Source organism: Coenobita brevimanus, chromosome 20, assembly GCF_032717465.1.
Source record: "Coenobita brevimanus isolate Jiangsu-jjx chromosome 20, ASM3271746v2, whole genome shotgun sequence".
NCBI classification, from domain to species: domain Eukaryota; kingdom Metazoa; phylum Arthropoda; class Malacostraca; order Decapoda; family Coenobitidae; genus Coenobita; species Coenobita brevimanus.
The window spans coordinates 22,165,306-22,184,530 of NC_136973.1; the positions used below are offsets into that span (position 1 = coordinate 22,165,306).

Genomic DNA, 19,225 nt, shown 5'->3' on the forward strand with positions numbered 1-19,225 from the left:
GAATAAGGAACTCTTAGAGTCAGAAACTACGAAGTTTGAAAACAAATTAGAAGAATACTTAACTGTAGTAAAGACACTAGAGTCAAAATTAGCTGACACTGCCACGGAAACACAAGTTGTGGCACAGCAGAGTAGAGCTGTGTTACCACAAATAACACTTCCGGAGTTTGATGGGGAGCAGAACTGGAAATCCTTCTGGGACCAGTTCAAATATTTGGTACACGATAGAACAGATCTCCCTAAAGTCACCAAACTTACGTATTTATTAGGACAGGTCAAAGGAACACCATATCAACTGATAAAAGAATTACCAGTAGAAGAAAATAATTATGAGGTGGCTTTGACCATCCTTAGACAATATTACGAAGACAGGGAGCAAGTTATAAATCAATTACTGAGGGCTCTAATAGAATTACCCATGCCTAGGCACGATTTTGATTCCTTCCAAAAATTTAGAATTGCACTAAGTTGTAATTTAAAGGCCTTAGGTACTTACGAAGATATTAAGACATCAGATTGGGTGCTTTCAAGAACTGTCTTTAAAGCTACCACCGAAAACAAAGGATGCTTTGTATGGTAGGTACCAGAAGGATAATTTCTCCTGTGAAGAGATTGAGGAAGGCTTGATGCAACTCTGTAAACATTTGCAAGGAACATTAAACACTACTGAGGTCAAACAGAAGACTGAAGTAAAGAAAAAACCCACTAACCAACTGGTTGGGAAAGTTAAGTCAGAGAAGACTAAGTATGTGCCTAAAGAAGAGATAGGTACTTTCCTTAGCTCCTTAAAAGCTGAGGATAAAGTATTAAAGCCAAGGAATAGACATGCTGAGGATATTAAGGAAATAAAACCTTCCATGGTAAAAGACAGGAAAATTTGTGTATTTTGTGGTGAGCAACATTCCAGTGTATCATGTCAACAGTACCCTGATTATGCCTCTAGAGTAGGGAAGCTTCAGGAACTGGGGTGTTGTATAATCTGTACGAACTCCGAACATACTGCCGCGGACTGTAAGACTAAATTAAATCTTTGCTTAAAATACAAAAAAGATCATCATCATAGTGCTTTATGCCCTAGGATGAAAATTGAGGTTCCTAAACCTGCAAGCGTCAATATGACAATTGCAAAAGGGAATGTTCCATTAGTAATGCCGGCTGCAGTACCAATAGCAGATGTGAAAGTATTGTTTGAGAATAGAAACCAATTAGTATGTACCCTGTTTGATACGGGTGCTCAGAAAACTATCATTTTTGCAGACATTGTGGAGAAATTAAAGTTACCAGTTATCAACAAGGTAAATCTAGCCATTACAGGATTCTTAACAACTAAGAAAGCTCAGTCTTTTGAGTTAGTTAGACCTGTAATACAATTAGGCAGATATAAATGCCATATAACAGCAGCTGTGCTTGATACTATGGAGACAAGTATATACATAAAGGGACTGAAGGAAACCTCTGATCATCTACAAAGCTCAGGGATAAAGTTGGCTAAACAGAATGTGGAATCAGATACTGTGGGTCCCATAAAAATGATAATTGGTTCTGATTATTGTGGAAGATTCCTACATAGGACTTTCAAAAGGAATAAGGTACAGTTGTTCAAGAGTCCAGGAGGTAACCTTATTATGGGTCAGTTGCCTTTTCCAAAACAAGTTAAAGGAGAGGCCAAACTAGTAGACTCAGTCTTTGTTACCCCCACACAGTCATTGATGGTAGCTAGAATAGGTGCAAAATTAGAACCTACTCAGATAAATGACTTGTTGGATGAAAATATTGAACCTGTACACAAACTGTGGGACCTAGACAGTGTAGGAATACACTCTGAGGAACCAACCCCTGAAGATAAAATAACATTGGACTTGTATAATCAGTCTGTGGAATTTAAGGATGGACAGTATTGGGTAGGATTACCATGGAAACTAAACCATTCAGAGTTACCAACAAATTACCAAGCAGCTAAAGCTCAGTTAAATTCTCTTCTAAGAAAGTTGAGAGATAAACCAGAACATCTGATCCTATATGATAATATTATAAGGGATCAATTGAAGAATAAATTTATAGAAGAGGTAGAATACCCTGTTAACCACAATGAAGGACACTACTTACCACATCATGCTGTAAGCAAGGATTCAGTAACTACTCCCATAAGGATAGTATTCAACTGTAGTAGTAAAGCGTCCAAGGGATCAGCTAGCTTGAACGATTGCCTATACTCTGGACCTACATTAACAGAGAAGTTAGGGAACGTGTTACGAAGATTTAGAGAGAAACCTTACGCATACACAGCAGACATTAGTAAGGCTTTTCTCAAAATAGGACTGAGAGATGAGGATAGGATATTTACAAAATTCCTCTGGCCTCATGAACCTCAAAATGAGGATAGTCCATTGAAAACTTACTGTTTCCGATCGGTGCTCTTTGGCTCTGGTTGGGAAAGTTAAGTCAGAGAGGACTAAGTATGTGCCTAAAGAAGAGATAGGTACTTTCCTTAGCTCCTTAAAAGCTGAGGATAAAGTATTAAAGCCAAGGAATAGACATGCTGAGGATATTAAGGAAGTAAAACCTTCCATGGTAAAAGACAGTTTGTTTATTTTGTGGTGAGCAACATTCCAGTGTATCTTGTCAACAGTACCCTGATTATGCTTCTAGAGTAGAGAAGCTTCAGGAACTGGGGTGTTGTATAATCTGTACGAACTCCAAACATACTGCCGCGGACTGTAAGACTAAATTAAATCTTTGCTTAAAATGCAAAAAAGATCATCATCATAGTGCTTTATGCCCTAGGATGAAAATTGAGGTTCCTAAACCTGCAAGCGTCAATATGACAATTGCAAAAGGGAATGTTCCATTAGTAATGCCAGCTGCAGTACCAATAGCAGATGTGAAAGTATTGTTTGAGAATAGAAACCAATTTGTACCCTGTTTGATACGGGTGCTCAGAAAACTATCATTTCTGCAGACATTGTGGAGAAATTAAAGTTCCAGTTATCGACAAGGTAAATCTAGCCATTACAGGATTCTTAACAACTAAGAAAGCTCAGTCTTTTGAGTTAGTTAGACCTGTAATACAATTAGGCAGATATAAATGCCGTATAACAGCAGCTGTGCTTGATACTATGGAGACAAGTATATACATAAAGGGACTGAAGGAAACCTCTGATCATCTACAAAGCTCAGGGATAAAGTTGGCTAAACACAATGTGGAATCAGATACTGTGGGTCCCATAAAAATGATAATTGGTTCTGATTATTGTGGAAGATTCCTACATAGGACTTTCAAAAGGAATAAGGTACAGTTGTTCAAGAGTCTAGGAGGTAACCTTATTATGGGTCAGTTGCCTTTTCCAAAACAAGTTAAAGGAGAGGCCAAACTAGCAGACTCAGTCTTTGTTACCCCCACACAGTCATTGATGGTAGCTAGAATAGATGCAAAATTAGAACCTACTCAGATAAATGACTTGTTGGATGAAAATATTGAACCTGTACACAAACTGTGGGACCTAGACAGTGTAGGAATACACTCTGAGGAACCAACCCCTGAAGATAAAATAACATTGGACTTGTATAATCAGTCTGTGGAATTTAAGGATGGACAGTATTGGGTAGGATTACCATGGAAACTAAACCATTCAGAGTTACCAACAAATTACCAAGCAGCTAAAGCTCAGTTAAATTCTCTTCTAAGAAGGTTGAGAGATAAACCAGAACATCTGATCCTATATGATAATATTATAAGGGATCAATTGAAGAATAAATTTATAGAAGAGGTAGAATACCCTGTTAACCACAAAGAAGGACACTACTTACCACATCATGCTGTAAGCAAGGATTCAGTAACTACTCCCATAAGGATAGTATTCAACTGTAGTAGTAAAGCGTCCAAGGGATCAGCTAGCTTGAACGATTGCCTATACTCTGGACCTACACTAACAGAGAAGTTAGAGAACGTGTTACGAAGATTTAGAGAGAAACCTTACGCATACACAGCAGACATTAGTAAGGCTTTTCTCAAAATAGGACTGAGAGATGAGGATAGGAAATTTACAAAATTCCTCTGGCCTCATGATCCTCAAAATGAGGATAGTCCATTGAAAACTTACTGTTTCCGATCGGTGCTCTTTGGCTCTTGTGCTAGTCCTTTCCTACTTTGCAACACTTTAAAGCATCATTTTGAAAATGCCAAATGTCCAGAAATAGGGCGGGCTTTTTATATGGATAATTTGAAAGGTGTTGCTGATACAGAGTCGGAAGCTTTGAAGGCTTATGAAGTAGCCAATTCCGAATGTGGGAAGGAAAATTTGCCGTTACAGAGCTGGAATACAAATTCACCGCTTTTGAGGAATAAAATACAAGAGGACTATCCAGATTCTGACATTCCCAAAATTCAAAATGTGTTAGGTCTTAACTGGGATACAACAGCTGATGTAATAAGTTTGAAACCAATTAAGTTCTCTGATGTCACTCACCAAGAGGTCCTTGTTAAGTCAGGTTTCCAAGCTATTTGACCCATTAGGATTTGTCAGTCCTACAGTTATTAGGGGCAAATGTTTAGTACAGGAGGCTTGGCGAGAAAAGTTAGACTGGGACACTGAATTAGGTGAGACATATGTGGAACAATGGAAACAGATTAGAAAGGAGTTTGAAACTACATCAAGCGTATGTATTCCCCGGAAAATAAACAGTAATGAGAAGTCGCACTTACACATATTTTGTGATGCTTCTCAAAGGGCCTATGGAGCAGTAGCTTATTGCACAACAGGAGAGGATAGTAAGATTATAATGTCCAAAGCCAGAGTTGCACCAATTAACCCCTAAAACGCGGGTCGTCGTGTTTGTGACGCTCACCAAAAAGGACATAACGGCGGATCGTCGCGTTTGCGATTCGAGTTAATTTTGAATAAACGCGGGCAAGGATGTTCCAGCTGGTATTGTCTATCAGTACCACCACCCTTTAGCTACAATTAGCATACTTTACCTTTGTACTACTGACCTCCGTTGTTGCCAAGTATCGCGTTTTTTTTCCCCCCTCCCCCCCTCACCACGGCCCAGCCAGCCTGGCTGTGATATATGGCAGCGCTCTGACTGCTCAGAACTGTAAATCTGCGCTCTCCTCTCACAAGCAGTTTATGCTAATAGGAAACGCTTGTTTCCCCAGTTGTCACACTAGCTTTTTTTCGCGCGGTTTGCCCCTGTTTAGCGTCAGTTTACCCCAGGCTTTCAAAGTGACATTATGGCGAGTTCTAGCTCTTCCAAGTCAGTGTGAGCGGCCGACAGGAACGAGAATAAAGTGATGGGCGTAAGACAGAATAAAAAGCGTGCTGTGGTGATCGTTTGCGAAGTAATATGATTGAAAATAATGTAAAATACGTGTTTTTAATGGCCATACCACGTTGAGTACACCGCTTCTCGTCCGATCAGCGAAGTTAAGCAACGTTGGGTCTGGTTAGTACTTGGATGGGTGACCGCCTGGGAACACCAGATGCTGTTGGCATAACGTTCTCCCTACGTGTCAAGTGGGGTTGGTGGAGGGTTAGTGCCCCTCCCTGTAAAACAATTAACTCTGAGCCCTTGGCTACCCCGTTTGGGATACATGGCGTCTGGCAATGAATGAATGATGAAAAATGGAAATGTTTGTTGAGTGACGGGAAGACCGCCGCCGCGCTGCATGTCGGCCGTACGCTTCGTTGATTTTAGCCTTATTTTCAGTGCTTATTGTACAAATACGGATTCCAAACTACCTGTACGTTGTAGTATAAAGTTTACTGTGACAGAATGAGGCTGTGGTAGAGGGGAAACCGGATTGCTGGAGGTGTGAAAGGGAAGATTTTGTTACCCAACTTTGCAAGTCTCCACAAGTCCTTGGGTAGTCCACGAAGGCTCAACACCTGTCTCTGGAGAAAGCTGAATGTAAGTACTATCTGCCATACCAAGTATAATGTTCTAGGGTTAATCTCTGATTTTTGGCTAATATTTTCCTACAGGTACTCAGACCGCGATCGAACCCCGCCACCTGGGGGGGGGGGTTGGCTGTCCATTGGCCGCGCATTAGGGGTTAAAGATAGAACCCTACCTCAAATGGAATTGGCTTCCATAGAAGTAGGAACTAAATTGGCCAGGTATATAACCACTACTCTTGATACTCAGTTTGAGGATATTTACATATGGACTGACAGTGAGATTTGTCTTTACTGGATAGGGAAGGAAGACAGTAATATTCCTTTCATCCGTAATAGAGTGAAGACTATTAAAGAGCTGTCTTCCAAATTTAATTTCATGCATGTGTCCTCCAAACAAAATCCAGCTGATCTGCTCTCAAGAGGTTCGACCGTAAGGAGACTGATCAAAGATAACTTGTGATTTAAAGGTCCTAAATAGTTACTCACTAAGGACTGGCCTGAACAGAAACAGTACAGTATTGCTGAGATTAGTGTAGTGAACTTGGATCCTATAGTACCTGAGCCAGAAGTAATTGACATCAGCCGATTCTCGTCAATAAGACAACTTCTAAATACTATCAAATTGGTTGTTGAATTTTTGAATAAGAAGGTGGGGTTTCAGAAATTAGATCCCCTAGAATACTGGCTGAAAGGAGTACAAAGAAATTCTTACGGGGAAATATATAAACTTTTAGGCCAAGACACTGGAAAATGGTATAAGCTGATGAAGAATTTAGGCTTGTTCTTAGACGGAAAAGGTCTGATAAGATGTCGAGGCCGATTGGTAAAGGCTGACTTGCCCATCCACACCAAACATCCCATTTTATTACCTAAGAGTGGATGCTTTGTACAACTTATTATAAAGGAAGCCCATGATTCCACTCTCCATGGAGGTGTATCGCAGACCTTAGCCCAAATTCGGGAAAGGTACTGGATTCCTAAGGGTAGACAGGCTATTAAAATATATCTCAAAAACTGCATCATTTGTAGGAGGTATGAGCAGCGACCTTATATCTACCCAGGACCACCAGCCCTACCGAAGGACAGGGTGAACATAAGTCAGCCCTTCCATATAACAGGAGTGGACTACATAGGGGCTATAACTGTTACGGGTGAGGAAACTCCCCATAAAGTTTACATTTGTTTATTTACTTGTGCCTACACAAGGGCAGTCCATCTAGAATTAGCAGAAGACCTAAGCTCAGAGACATTCCTCAATGTCTTTCGCAGATTTGCCGCTAGAAGGTCTTGTCCTGGCAAGTTAATAAGCGACAATGGAACTAATTTCGTTGGAGCAGCACCCTTACTGTTGAACATAATGAACGACCCAAAGGTTAAGTCGGCGCTGGGAATCCGAAATTGTATTTGGCAGTTCACAGCTCCAAGAGCTCCATGACAAAATGGATTTACCGAAAGAATGATTGGTGTTGTCAAGAACTGCCTGAGGAAAACATTACATAGAACTAAGATCACGAGAGAAGATTTAAGAACAGTAATAACTGAAATTGAAACCAGGATTAATAATAGACCCTTGACTTATCAAGATGACACTAGCGACTCGCTAGAGGCCTTAACCCCTTAAACGTGGATCATCGCGTTTGCGACGCTCGGCGAAAAGGACATAACGGCAGATCGTCGCGTTTGCGATTCTAGTAAATTTTGAATAACTGCGGGCAAGCAGGCTCCAGCTGGTATTGTCTATCAGTACCGCCACCCTTTAGCTACTTTTAGCACACTTGACCTTTGTACCACTGACCTCGGTTGTTGCCAAGTATCATTTTTTTTACTCACCCACGCACCGCTGCCCGGCCCCCCCTCGTCGTGCGATATGGCAGCGTGCGGACAGCTCAGACATGTCAATCTGCGCCTTGCTCTCGCAAGCACTTTGTGCTAATTGGAAACGCTTGTTTCCCCAGTTGTCACACTAGCATTTTTTCCCGCGGTCTGCCCCTGTTTAGCGTCAGTTTACCGTAATCTTTGAAGGTGACACCATGTCTCACTCAAGCTCTTCCGAGTCTGTGCCTTCCAGCCCTCCGAAAAAGGGCTTTGTGACCTCTACCCCGCCCAAACCCTTACTAGGAAGTGCTAAGGGCCTTAGTGACTCGGCTATAGGCATTGAATTATTGAAAGCGTCAATGGATTATGGTAGTGACGTAGGAGTGTTATCGAGCCTTGCCGAATCAGACACTCTATCGAGTGCTGAGTCTGAGGGGCCTGAAGTGACAATTCCTGTGCCCAGCACCTCAACAGGCAAGGCTCCAGTGAATAGGGGAATAGTGTATGGTAAGTGGGCCAAGAGGAGGCGAAGTGGTGACCCCGGTTCCCAGCCACTGTCTTCCTCAGACCGGCCATTGTCCCCTACACCGGGTCACGCCGCCGCCATACCGCCTCGCACTCCCAGCCCCATTCTCTCGTCATCTTCTTCTGCTGTGCTTTCTCCTGAGTCTTCGGAGTCTCCTTCACCACCTCGGAAGGGAAGTAAGCAGTCTGGTTTGCGAAGAGGTTTTCGTAGGCCCCGTGTTCGTGCTGGCAGGAGTAGGAAAGTGTTACCTAGTGTTAGAGTTAATGGTAAGGTTTCTCGCACTAGGCAACTCACCACTCAGGCCACTGCGAGTGACCTTGAACCTTCTCCTTCTCTCCCCACCACCACCACCACCACACAGACATGACCTAGCACACTCTGCCACACGGCCTGCCTCACCCACTGCCTCACCGCCTGCCTCACCCACTGCCACACGGCCTGCCTCACCCCCCACTGCCCCCACCCCCTCCCAGCTTAGGCAGGGCACTCTGGATGCCTTCGTGTGGTCTGAGGGCTCAGATTTTGTGCCAGAAGATCTGGCCTTTGATGCCACTGGGTGTGGGATACAGGCTGACTTCCCTGTCCCCGAGGATGGTGAATGTCTGGACTACCTGTTGGCCTTCCTGGATAACGAAGTCATGGAGCAGATTTGTACCGAGACGAACCGGTACGAAGGGCAATCTGCTGCAGTTCGTGAAGGTGAAGGTGAAGCTGCAACGCCATCCACGTCGCGGATGGCAGCATGGGTTCCTGTTATGATCCGGGAACTATTTGTATTCACTGGCTTGATGCTTCTCATGCCACATAACTGGAAGCACAAGCTCGAGGAATACTGGAGTGCTGACGATCTTTGGCCATATCCATCTTCAACAAGTACATGAGTCGTGATCGTTTCAGGCAACTCATAACGTACCTTCACTTTGCCAACAACGATGAGCCTTTCCAAACTGACCCCCTATGGAAAGTGAGGGGAATCCTGAACCTGATCATGGACAAGTTTATGACATTCCTTTGGCCCTTCAAGAAAGTTGTGATTGACGAGTCCTTGGTTTTGTTCAGGGGCCGTCTTCGGTTCGTGCAGTATATTCCTAGCAAACGCCACCGCTTTGGAATAAAGTTTTTCGTGCTGTGCGACTGCAAGACGGGGTTCATCCTAGACTTCGTTATCTACACCACCAGCAATGTGGACTTGGACAAGACTGACCCCCTTGGATTCTCTGGTTCTGTGGTGAAAGTGCTTCTGGAAAAGTACTTTGGCGGGAATCATGTCCTGTATACGGACAATTATTATACAGCTCCCAAACTCGCCAAGTACCTTTCAGAGCACGGCGTCGGATCCTGTGGCACTGTCCGGAGCAATAGGGCACACTACCCTGCCTTCCCCGAGGCTGAAGGATCAAAGCGGGGAGACGTGCACCTGAAAAAATCGGACAAGATGCTGGCGATCAGGTGGCACGACAAGAGGATCGTCAATGTGCTCACCACAGTTCACAAGGGGGAAATGCTGGCCACAGGGAAGGTCAACAGAAGGACTGGCGATCCTGTGATGAAGCCTGATGCTGTTATTGACTACAACGTCAATATGCGGCTGGTGGACAAGTCTGATATGATGATCGGAGAGATAGACTGCCTGAGGAGGAACTGTCGCTGGTACAGGAAGGTGTTCTTGCACTTGCTTGATATGTGCATGCTGAACGCCTTCATCCTGTATAAGATCAAGAACAGGAAGCCAGCAAACTACTCTCTCCGGCGTTTTTCTAAGACTTGTGTGTACCAGCTGCTTCAGCGTTTTGGGCAGGTACTGCCATTAGGTCCCAGGTGCCACTCACACACACCTCCAGACCGCCTACAGTGCCAGGACTACCTTCAGCGACACCGCCTGGGGCCACTGCCTAGCACTGCCAAGAGGGGAAAAGCACTAAGGAGGTGTCATGTGTGCAGCCACACTACCAGGCAAGACAGAACATTTAGGCGCACCTCCTTGCAGTGCAAAGAGTGCAAAATTCCCCTCTGCGCTAACCCGTGTTTCTTTGACTACCACAGCCTGACTAGATATTGAAAATAAGGGTAAGAATCTTGTAAATAATACTGAGAGTGACAGTGATACTAGTGTTTAGTTTTCTTGTACGTACTGACAGTGACAGTCTGTTGAGTGTAAATTAGTGTATGCAGTTGTAAAAGCACTGACAGTGACAGTGATTTCAGTGTAAATAATTGTACATAGTAATAATATAAGTATTGAGAGTGACAGTCACTCCAGTGTATGAAGTTGAAAGCATATTTTTCTATTCTATGTTCTGACAGTGACAGTTTGGTGTGTAGAAAATATAATTTTTATAACAAATGACAGTGACACTGATGAATAAGGCACTAAACTGACAGTGAGAGTGAAAGTGAGTGATAGAAATGAAGTGCGAGTGGCTGACAGGAGCGAGAATAAAGTGCCTGCCGTAAGGCAGAATAAAATCGCGCCGCGGTGGTCTTTCTCATTCCCCCTTCACAATACTGGCAGTGACAGTGATTTTTATGGCCGTAATAGTGCTAAGCGAGCCTTTGCGAAGTACTATGAAGGAAAATAATGTAGTATACGTGTTTTTAGCTGTGAAAAGGGAAATGTGTGTTCAGTGACGCGAAGACCGCCGCCGCGCTGCATGTCGGCCGTACGCTCCGTTGATTGTAGCCATTTTTTCAGTGCTTATTGTACAAATACGGATTCCAAACTACCTGTACGTTGTTGTATAAAGTGTACTGTGACAGACTGAGGCTGTGGTAGAGGGGAAACCGGGTTGCTGGAGGTGTGAAAGTGAAGACTTTGTTACCCAACTTTGCAAGTCTCCACAAGTCCTTTGGTAGTCCATGAAGGCTCAACACCTGTCTCAGGAGAAAGCTGAATGTAAGTACTATATGCCATAAAAATTTTAATATTCTAGGGTTAATCTCTGATTTTTGGCAAATATTTTCCCACAGGTACTCAGACCCCGCTACAACCCCGCCACACGGGGGGGATCGGCTGTACACGGCCGCGTTTAAAGGGTTAACACCGGCTCACGTGTTATATGGCAGGAAGCTCCATCCGATGCCTTGTGTGGATATCCAGGAAGAAGTTGATGATCCTAACATAGAAAATAATGATTTAGGACAACATCTGCGGGAGGGATATCAACATCTGAAACGGGTGCTGGATACTTGGAATAGACATTGGAGCGAAGAGTATCTTTTGAGCCTACGTGAGAGGTTTTATGGAGCTCAAGCTGCCAGCAACAAATCAGTTATTAAACATAGGAGATGTGGTCTTAGTGAAGACTGAAAAGCCAAGATCCCAGTGGCCATTAGCTAAAGTGATCTCCACACACCCAGATTCTGAAGGGGTGCTGAGACTCGTAAAAATAAAATGCAGGGGACATACCAGTATAAAAACTATTGATAAACTGGTACCCCTTGAGTTAGCAGCCACTCCAGATCCTGAGGATGATGAAGATCAAACGGGTCAAGAGGCGTGACCTAGAAGGGCCGCAGCACAGGGTTCTCAAGAACTATGGAGGGAACACTTGGCTAAGGGTCATATTACATGATACAGCGTATCATTTTCCGCCGGCCCCAAAACTGTGGGAAATATTTTCCCCCAGAGCAGTTGCGCTCTCTATTTTTATCATAGTTATCCCTGGTTAAAGGCAGAGGAAAAATTGAGACTGTTGTTAATTGTTCAAGCGGTTTTAATAACCCAAAAATTACATTCTTTTAATAATTCTTGTTATTAATAAATTAAATGCTACTGCATTTAAGCCCCGTGGACAACTATACATTGTAAATACATGTAATTATGTGGTATTTTCCACTGACCTAAACTGCGTCTGCACGTTAGATGACGTGGCAAGTAGGGAAAAATTCTCATGTTAAGCAGATGTGGAATTAAAGATATTTACACAGTTTAAGGGAATATTTGGTCTAACTTTAGTTTAATTAAAACTAAGATTAATTTGTTAGATTTGCCCTGTACATATCATGATGTAATCTAACTGTATTTGGTACTGTAAATAATTAATAGTTGGCAACCTACCATTCTATGAGGGAGGTAGATCCTGCCGCACACCACACTCTGTTCCTACTCACTCTAAAGCAAACACGGTTGTATATACGCACCATAAGGACGCTTGCTTGCACAAGCAATTACACTAAGCAGCCTCATCGTCATCGGTTAACGATCACTCCCTCTTCACTAGCTAAGTAACCTTTACGAATTGGCCAATTCTATCTATCTATCTATCTATTGCCAGACGCCATAATCCCGTAAGGGGTGGCCACCTGACTTTGAGTTACCTATTTTACAGGGAGGGGCACTAACCCTCCACCAACCCACTTGTTGACATGTAGGGAGCACGTATGGGTTGGTTATATGGTTACCACCCAGCGTTGTAAATGGTTTCTTGGCTTACAGGAAACCATTTGGCTTGTCACTCAATGTAAAGCCACCTGTGAAGGAAAGAAAAGCAATAAGAAGTGACAGGAAAGATGGGAATTCAAGGGCGGATTAGCTATAAGATAGAAGAGAAATAGTTATTGTAGGTGAGTTAAGGTTAAGTTACGTTTCGCCTAACTCTATGAGACTTGTTTGATTTACTTAAGAACAACTTTACAGACGAGTAACGACCTACGAGTTGTTTATTAGTAAATACCAGAAATTTCTTACATAGCGGTGCCCCGGCAGGGATACCAACTTGTATACATTAAATATTTTTCACATTTTGGTGCCCAGAAAGAGGGCCTCGATTTGTTTACCAGAACTATTAAACATTTTTCACAAAGAAAGTGGATGAAGAGTTTGGGAGGAATCTGAGTGTGAATTGGAGGGAGAGTAAGAAATTGTTTTGGAAGGAGGTAAAGAAAGTAAGGCAGTGTGAAAGGGGAAATAGTAGGGGAGTGAAAGATAGGAATAATAAATTGTTGGTGAAGAGAGAGAAATTGAGGAGATGGAAGGAGCACTTTGAGGATTTGTTGAATGTAGAAAGTGATAGCAGTGCGAGTATAAGTGGTTGGGGAATGGCTGGGAGAAGAAGAGATGAGAGGAGGGAGGAAGAGATCAGTAGGGGGGAAGTAGTGGAAGCAATGAAGAAGATCAAGTTGGGAAAGGCCCCAGGAATTGATGGAGTGTGTGGTGAAATACTTAGGTATGGGGGTGAGACTGTTGTGGAGTGGATATGGAAGTTGTGTACATTGGCTTGGGAAGAGGGAAGGGTTCCAGAGGACTGGAAATCAGGTATAATTGTTCCTTTACACAAAGGAAAAGGGGAGAGAGAAGTATGTGGTAACCATAGGGGTATTTGCCTTCTTAGTGTGACTGGTAAAATATATGATAGAATATTATTGATAGGGTTAGGCATATGACAGAGGAGCTAGTTGGAGAAGAACAAGGGAGATTTAGGAAGCGAAAAGGGTGTGTAGATCAGATATTTGTTCTAAGACGTTTAGTGGAGAAGTATTTAGAGAAGGGAAAGAAAGTGTATTCTGCCTTCATGGACTCAGAGAAAGCTTATGACAGAATTGATAGGCAAGGTATGTGGAAGGTATTAAGAATATATGGAGTGGAGGGGAAACTGCTGAGTGCTGTGAAGAGTACGTACGAAGGAGCTAGGGCTACGGTGCGAGTGGATGGTGAGCTGAGTGAGTTCTTTGAAACAGGGCTGTGTGATGTCTCCATGGCTGTTTAATATATACATGGATGGGGTTGTAAAGGAGGTGCAAGGTAGGGGAGTGGATGTGGGGGTGGCTCTAATGAATGAGGGTGAGATTTGGTAGATTCCGGTGTTGCTGTTTGCTGATGATACAGTATTGTTGAGTGAAGATGAATGGGAGTTGCAAGGTTTGGTGAATGAATTTGGGACAGTCTGTAGGAGAAGGAAGCTGAAAGTTAATGTAAACAGAAGTAAAGTTATGGTGTTTGAGAGGAATGAAGTCACAGAATGTACAGTGAGGTTGGATGGTGAGGATATGGAGAACGTGAGTGCATTCAAGTACTTGAGTAGTGTGATGAGTAAGGATGGAACTTTGGGGGATGAAGTGCGTGAAAGGGTACAGCAGGGAAGGAAGGTTGTTGGTTCACTGAAAGCAGTGATGAGAAATATGGATATATGAGGTGAGTATGGAAGTTAAGAAGTCACTGCACGATAGTATTGTGATCCCTACCCTGACGTATGGAAGCGAGACGTGGACCTTGCAAGAGGGGAACAAGTCAAGAGTGAGCACAGTGGAAATGAGTTACTTGAGAGGAGCATGTGGAGTGACATGGAGGGACAGGCAGATGAATGAAGAAGTAAAGGAGCGTTGTGGGGTGGATGTGGATGTGGTTGAGATTAGGAGAAATACACTGAGGTGGTTTGGACATGTGGAGAGAATGGAGAATGAAAGACTGACTAAGAGGGTGTATGTAGGTGAGGTGGTGGGAGGGAGAGGGAGGGGTAGACTGAGGATGAGGTGGAGGGATGGAGTTGAGAGGTATATGAGGGAGGGGGGGTGAGTTGGGGGAAAGGGTAGTCAAATGGTGGGTGACAGAGTGACTTGGAGGCGCCTTGTCTGCGGCCACCCTTTGCGGGATTAGGGCGTCGGGCTATAGATAGATAGAGAGAAAAACATGTGATCTAGGCCACAAGACTTTCTGAAAATTGTAGATCCATTTCACAATTTTTGGATGGTTGGCCGTACTTCCATGGAATTCCACATATTACTGTGATGCCGTGGTTACAGTCAAAGACTGTTCTGTTCGAACTACCATATTTCGTGGCATGTTAGACGCTGCAGTGTGAAAGATGCACCCTGATTCTGAAAGGGAAGTTCTGAGGAAAAAAGTATGTCTTGACCAAGACTACAGAAAGGTTGCCTGATATGAGTATTTTTCACTAATATACACACTCACCGTTCAGAACCTCTATTCAGTACTGTATATCTCTCTTTGGTTTCTCTATTTTTATGTAAAAGAAGGGTACAAGACATGAAAACAAACAACCCCTTCCTTACATGATGTTACTTCATTCCATGACACTATCTTAACACATTAGAGTCTCTCTTCAGTACTGTATGTATGTTTGGTGTCTGTATTTTTATGTAAAAGAAGGGTACAAGACAAGAAAAAAAAAACAACCCCTTCCTTATAAAATGTTACTCCATACCATGACGCCATCTTAACACTATAGGTTTGTTTATGAAATATGAAGAGTCCGATTCCTTTAGTACAGTAGTTTGAGACGTGATGTACAGTGGGGCACCAATTTTCGCGCCAAATTGGGTCCAAAAATAATGCGCGAAAGTGGAATTAGCGAAAGTTGGGGCATTGTCTTTATGGCAAAATGGCTAATTGGTTCCTGGTTATCCTAAAGTAACATCAGATTTTCATTTTCACTTGCAGTACAGTACATCAAATCACTATTGTACATTGCATTGTGAGATACAAACAATAAAAACTGTACAGTACACATTATATGAGGAGAAACATACCACAGAGACCAGGTTGAGGTGTTTAATGGATGTTGGGAGTAAGTATCCGAGGCGCGTGGCGGGCTTATTTAGCCACGCCAGACGTATTGGCGCCACCTCTTGCTGCCTCGCTATCACTCTCTCTCTCTGCCTCCTCAGATGCAACCACCAGGCTCTCCCCCCACACCACCGGGCCCTTTCCCCACACTACCAGGTATAGTAGAGGCCATTGAACCGTGAGAATCCAACACAATGGAGCTAGCACGCTCGTACACAATGGCGGGAATGGGTGGACAGAGTGTTGACATGACGTCATTCAAGATGGCGATGGGTTGCGGGCAGGCGGTGCAGGAAATTCAAAGTTCAAAATATTGTCCCAAACCCAAAATTTGTGCGCGAAAATCGATTTTTTTCAAGCGAAAGTGGAAGTTAGGGAATATTTGGTGCATGCCGCGAAAGTGGATTCCGCGAATCCTGCTGTAGCGAAAGTTGGTGCACTACTGTACACTACATACGTATCAGTATTTAGAGATAAGTACTATTTTTCGTGAAGTGAACTTACAAAAACAAAACTCAATAAAACCAGTTCTTTCATTCACTTAAGAAAATACAAAGGGCATTAAGTGAAGAAATACACTACAGTATATCTCCAAAACAAATGCCTGCATGTCTTCACATACCTGCATGTGTACTGAATTTTAGAATCAAACAACACAACCATGTTTTCAAAAATCAATTACAAGGAATGTTTACACCTTTTTATGTACCCTAAAAGTACCAGAAGTCATCCTAACACGGGGTGATCGAATTTCCATATCGCTAGGCACTAAACTGCTAAACTGCTAAACCGCTAATAATGTTGTAATATCGGAAAATATTATTTAATGTTGCAACTGTTTTTCCCATTTTTCACTAACAGTAATATAAGACTGCTTCCTTCTATGATGCTCTTGTATTGCAAGAAACAAAATATCATTAAGAGATGCCAGCCTAACAAGGATTTCTGAATTTCCATATGAGACAGACATCTGTTACAATGACTCAGCAAAAGTCATGCTAGCCAACATCTCCAATATGATTCCCTTGCTAGTTAGTGATTGGATAGCAAGTGATCATTATTGCCCTTCTGAAGGTTAGCAAAGGGTTCAGAAGTGATCATGTTCTGAGAGTTGGGGGAATGCTAGGTGCTAAATTGCTAAACTGCTAATAAGCTGTAATTTCAGACTACTGTTTGTTGCAATTGTTTTTCCCGTTTTTCAGTAATGGTAATATAAAACTGTTTCCTTCTATTATATTCTTGTCTAAAATGAAACAAAATATCAGTAAGAGAAGCCAGCCAAACAAGGGTTATTGAATTTCCATATAAAACAGACGTCTGTTACAATGACTCAACAAAAGTCATGGTAGCCAACATCTCCAATATGTTTCCCTTGCTATACTTGGTTCCACGGAGTCTGACGCACTGATTTCGCCAGCCGAGGACAGGTAGATCTGGTAACACTGCGCGATACACTCGGGCGGTGATTGGTGGATTTCCGTTGTGTTTGAACGTGCTCCAAAGTGACTATTTCAACCAAGGCCCTCATTGATTTGTTAGATACCGGAATATACAGATACAAATTAAAGCAATGATATCTTTAATGATAACTATGTGCCTTTTAAATTACTAGAGATAAACCTGAACAACAATGATAAAAAAGTAAAGTTGCAACTGGACGCAAGCGGACAAGTCAGCGACTGATTTATATTCATTTCATTGTTTGATTTCGTCTATACTGCACACGGTTTTTTATAGCAGCATATTTCAACTACAGTAGTGCACCAACTTTCGCTACAGCAGGATTTGCGGAATCCACTTTCGCGGCATGCACCAAATATTCCCTAACTTCCACTTTCGCTTGAAAAAAATCGATTTTCGCGCACAAATTTTGGGTTTGGGACAATATTTTGAACTTTGAATTTCCTGCAACGCCCGCCCGCAACCCACCGCCATCTTGAATGACGTCATGTCAACACTCTGTCCACCCATTCCCGCCATTGTGTACGAGCGTGCTAGCTCCATTGTGTTGGATTCTCGCGGTTCAATGGCCTATACTATACCTGGTAGTGTGGGGAAAGGGCCTGGTGGTGTGGGGGGAGAGCCTGGTGGTGTGGGGGGAGGGCCGGGAGGCAGTGGTGGTGATAAAAAGTGGCCGGGACATTCAAAGTCGGGAGGAAACGCCTCGCATACTTACCCCCAACATCCATTAAACACCTCAACCTGGTCTCTGTGGTATGTTTCTCCTCATATAATGTGTACTGTACAGTTTTTATTGTTTGTATCTCACAATGCAATGTACAATAGTGATTTGATGTACTGTATTGCAAGTGAAAATGAAAATCTGATGTTACTTTAGGATAACCGGGAACCAATTAGCTTTTTTGCCATAAAGACAATGCCCCAGCTTTCGCTAATTCCACTTTCGTGCATTATTTTTGGACCCAATTAGGCGCGAAAATTGGTGCCCCACTGTATTATTTTCTCATGGAGTTTGCTTTTATCTTACTTTCCTTTCTTCCACCATTAACAAAAATTCGGTTCGTTCTATAATGATATAATCCATTACTTTCCCGGCTCTTTGTCGATGGGGCAGAGATACATGCTTGAGGATGCACTGTGACCAGGGATAGGGTGTCCGTCTGTATGTCTGTCTCTTGTGATTCAAAAATGTTAGGGAAAATCAAACACCAAACTTATTCATGTAAGAAATAATTCAACTGAATCTGACTATGAATACAAACAAATGCAGATTTTTAAAGCTACTGTTACCTATGAAGGTAATGAAAATATGTATGTACGCTATATGTATTGAGAACAGAACAGCATGTATTGGCCCCAGTCAGATGTGTGTGTGTGTGTGTGTGTGTGTGTGTGTGTGTGTGTGTGTGTGTGCATGGTTACACAAATCATAATTATTAGAAGCAATCTAGAGTAAGGTTGTATATTAGTTGATGAGATAATGAAGGGCATGGTGAAGACTGTAGACTGTGACACTGTGTTGAAGTGGTGGGAAAAACATTCGTGCCTTCACAGGACCTTGGGACTACCTTGCTATGAACGTCTGAATTCCCGCCACAGTCGCTGACTTGTCCGCATGCGTCCAGTCGCGACTTTACTTACTTTTTATCATTGTCGTTCAGGTTTATCTCTAGTAATTTAAAAGGCACATAATTATCATTAAAGGTATCATTGCTTTAATTTGTATCTGTATACAGGTAACTCGCACGGTACACGATCTCGCGGAACGCGCTCGCAATTATACAAAGTAAGGGCTGGGATACATATAAGACAACGTAAGATTAAAAAAACATCATGAAAACTACAAATTAATGCAGGAGAGGCCTTTGAAAGATCAAATCCTCGAACGTCACCGCAGCGCGCTGTTTGTTTTAATTACGTGACGATCTAGGCGGGAAATTATTCAGTGAGTGAGACATTCCCGAGTACAGTAGCACAGCATTTGTAAGTTAAATATTTAGAGTA

The 19,225-nt window shown here is 42.8% G+C and overlaps 1 non-coding gene across 1 annotated transcript; it reads left to right on the forward strand.

Annotated features, from left to right (window-relative positions):
• Nucleotides 1–5,372: 5,372 nt before the first annotated feature.
• LOC145391994 (5S ribosomal RNA) lies at nucleotides 5,373–5,491 on the forward strand. Its single transcript, XR_013895935.1, has one exon. It is a non-coding gene; the product is annotated as a 5S ribosomal RNA (ribosomal RNA).
• The last annotated feature ends 13,734 nt before the right edge of the window (nucleotides 5,492–19,225 follow it).